This window comes from Penaeus japonicus, unplaced genomic scaffold (assembly GCF_977035675.1).
Source record: "Penaeus japonicus unplaced genomic scaffold, GWHDUDI00000001_assembly GWHDUDI00000031, whole genome shotgun sequence".
Lineage (NCBI taxonomy): Eukaryota > Metazoa > Arthropoda > Malacostraca > Decapoda > Penaeidae > Penaeus > Penaeus japonicus.
The window spans coordinates 1,578,392-1,582,365 of NW_028234433.1; the positions used below are offsets into that span (position 1 = coordinate 1,578,392).

At 33.9% G+C, this 3,974-nt stretch overlaps 1 protein-coding gene across 1 annotated transcript in view; it reads right to left on the bottom strand.

Annotated features, from left to right (window-relative positions):
* The window catches only part of LOC147468005 (uncharacterized), a 4,576-nt gene extending 1,139 nt beyond the window's left edge, over positions 1-3,437 (bottom strand). Inside the window, exons 1-2 of the mRNA XM_086555512.1 lie at positions 2,966-3,437; positions 1-23 (exon numbers count right to left, since the gene is read on the bottom strand). The exon at positions 1-23 is cut by the window's left edge and continues 1,139 nt beyond it. The gene's annotated coding sequence lies outside the window, so the exon portion shown is untranslated. The remainder of the gene's footprint in view (positions 24-2,965) is intronic.
* Between the last annotated feature and the right edge of the window lie 537 nt (positions 3,438-3,974).

The following is a 3,974-nucleotide window of genomic DNA, read 5'->3' on the forward strand; positions in this document are numbered from 1 at the left end:
CAGCCCAAGAACTAACAGGTAGTCTGCAATATATCTTTAATCAGAATTCATGAATGAAATGTATTCACCCCAATGACATTATCATAATGAACAATACCAGGCTATAAAGATATGTACTTAAGAATCTCAACTAATGTCTCTGCTCTTTAAAATACAGAAAATACTTTATATGGGAATCACTAGAATATGCAAGAAAGATTACGATATTAAATAATAATAATAATCTACAAAAGCAACTTTTTAATCGGGACCATCTACAGAAAATGCCATTATGATTAAAGAACAATCCTTTTGATCTTTACAAATATGATTGCATTAGAGAAGAGGGATCAAAGTCTAAAGTAATTAGGAGAAAAATCTGTCAATGCTATTAAATATGAACCAATTAGTTTTACAATTCACAAGACAGTCATTGTGCTTAAAATAGGCAAGAGTAAAATATTCACCAGGAATATTGTAAAGTAAATTGTAATGGTTGCTTTCCACACACACAAAAAAAATCAATTCCTAAGAAAAAATAAGGAATAGAAATATAGATTACAGACAATCACATCTGCAGTAGTTGGAATCTAAAATATATATGCAAATAAATGGATATAATGTCACTTATGCTCTCCTAACAATCACAAAAAAATATAAAATATCATGGTGTAAAATTACGTTACAAAGTACCTGATGCCATTGAAATCAAATTAATGTTAGAGGCAATCTCAGAGCCATATCATCCATTCAGAGTGATACCCATTATCCGTGAGTCTTGTTTCCATCCACTCCTCTTGTAACTGAGTCACTCCAACTACAAGTTTGATTATATTGGTCTTGTTCTTTCTTTTCTTGTCATTTTGCTCCTAGAATTACTTACTGGATTTCATTTGGAAGTTTTCCTGATATTTACTTTACCTTGTTTATCTGATTATAAACGTTTATCTCACATTATGCCTTGCGTTCTATTCCAGTTCATACACTGAGCTTCCTCTATACTATAATAATTTGCTATCTTCCTTTTTTTAATTTTTTAGGTTTTCTATTTTCAACACAGTTATTCATTCTGCACTCATCTGTATAGATACTAAATCTATACAAGTATTCTAACTATCTTTATGTGTCTGTTCTCATTCTCTCTTAGTTCTCTTTATTTCAAAAGGCCCAGGATTCAATCATCTTATCTCTCTTCATAAATAAATAACTGATCTGACTGAATGTACATATAAATATATAAATATATATATATATATATATATATGTATATATATATATATATATATATATATATATATATATAAATATATATATGTATGCATGTATATATCATATTCATGTCTATATAAATACCTCTGGCAAACAAGACTACTACATGAAAAATATGTTGGAACTCATTATAATTCCAGTATATATTCATATATGTTGGAAAAATCACCTACATGTTTGCTGCACCGTATAACCCGATGGACTGTAGTGTAGTACAACTAATCCGGTAAAACTGAAGGATATGTGAACTGGCCGGTCTACTTTGATTGTAGAATATGCACGCTTGCAATATATTGTATAAACCGAAAGATTTTTTTTATTAAACAGATTAAACAATCCTCCTACATACAAAAATAAATGGAAATTGTATAAGTAAAAAATAAATAAAAAAAAGCTTTACAGAGAGATAAAAAATGAATAATGCATTGTGAAATCTTCTGAATCATTAATGCAATTTAACGCAATTGCACTAAGAATTACAGAACTAAAACTCTTACCTAAGAAGTCCTTACATACAATTTCTATAATTACAAAACAATTTAATAAGAGACCTTTCCTCTGTCTACCGACTTATTGAATCTATGAATAGAATTTTCATGAATTGCACTTGTACATCTATGGACATTCCTTTCCTTTCAATGGGTCATGCCTGAAAGAAACTAACAGACCAGATTCTGAAGTTTAGTCAGAAAGATTGAGTTTAAAGATTCTTGAAAGTAAAAGGCTGGCCGAGAGTTTTACAATTTTGAGGTTTAGTTGAAAGGAAAAGCAATATATTACATTTTGAAGGTATAGGAACAATAAATATAATATCATCTGCGTTTTTTTTTTTTTTTTTTATGACGTTTCAGCCTGTAAATCTAATTAGCTTCAAAGTCGTCCCAACTTGAACCACCACTGTGAATATAATTAAATTGGTGATAATTAGGCCCAACCACAATGGAAGAGATATAGAATAAAATAATCAAATATGGTTTCCCTCTTTTGATATGCTAATGCTTCTCCGGCACATATGAGTCTAATTTTGTTCTTATGCTAAAATTTCCTCTGGCATCAAAAACTTCTGTCACTCAGGAAAATAAAATAAAAGGGGGCACACATTCAATAAAACCAACACCCAAATTATGTACCATGTATAAAGAATTACAGCTCATAGGCCTTCTTGGAATTATATCATAAATAAGGGAACCAGTATAAGCTCCATCATGACCATATATGGGGGGGATGGGGGATATTGGCCTTTTCCAGAGCCCTGAAGGCGCGGAGGCAAAGGCGATTACTGGAGCTGCATCTGTCACGACTGGGTTCAACTGGTTCAACCTCCCATCCTATATACATATATATATATCCTATCTATCATCCTATCACTTGGTATTAAAAGCGAGTGCGAGGGGGACCACTACATAAATAAATGCTAATAAGTTAACGTGGTGCAACTATTCTTCTTAGTTAAAGATCACAGGCAGATGAAGCTCAACTACTTTATGACATCAAATGGCATGGATAAATAATAATTTAAATGTCCTTCGTTAACTTGCCACATGACAATTCATTTGTAATGTTCAATTACTGCGTTACACATAAATTTCAACTCGCCCGTAACCTAACCTGACCTCCAAAAGATACTCACAAACACAAACACACACACACAAACACAAGACCAACCATTCACGAGAGATTATTAATTAAACATCCTTATTCACCCTGAAGCACTGACATTTAATTCCCGAAGAGACGCCTGTAATGGTGGTCAAAAGGGCGTCAAAAGTTTCCCTTCTTCCAGCAGGATCTCGACGCCATTAGGATCTCTCGCGCTCTCGTCTTATTTCCTGGACTTTTCCTATTCGCAAACGTGAAAACACGGCGGGTAAACTTGATTTTCCTTTTTGTTCTGGTGTAATTTGGAAGCTTTGCCGTGGCACAGCGGAAAGGACTCAATTGTTAAGGTCAAAGGTGAGATAAAAGTGAGTGGGCGGGCACTTGACTGACTGACGTGAGCGCGGGTGGGCATGGGCGTCTGGGCATTGGGCATTTTTGTCTTGCAATCGGGGCGCCGAGGGCAGGGATATCTGGGGATATGACAGTTACACGCTGAAAAAAATACTAATACAGTGATTCAAGCATGTGCACCGGTCCAAAAGTCTTCGTCGTATGGCAAACGGCAAAAAATAAGAATGCCTCCTTGGTTGATGACACGGGCGCTCGCACACGCACACCCACACCCACACCCACACCCACACCCACACACACACACTGTGTTTGTATATAGATACATCCATTACAAGTATCATAATTCGAATTTTGAAGCTGCCGGATTTTATTTTCATACTGTATGCATCGCTAAAGATGCACGCTATTCTAACATTCATACAATTTTCTTTTAAAATGTAGTTGCCCGACAAATTCATTATTCCAGGTGCAAAGATAATAAGGTTAATATTAATAACAACAATTAAAATAATCATCATGATAGTGCAACTATTAATCATAATAAGGATAATGATCTTGATAATAAACATGACCGCTTGTTGCCAGGCTGAACTAAGAAATTTTCTTTGAAGTACGTTATTTAATTTTGTTACCTTAAAACATGATGATTATATCATTATAGAGGATTAAAGATCTTACTAATGTAACTCTTCTGAAGGTTGGTGGCTTTTGATTTACTTTTGACAGCTTAGGTTATCGAATTTACATGTTAGAAATAGCCTAATGTCTATAGACCC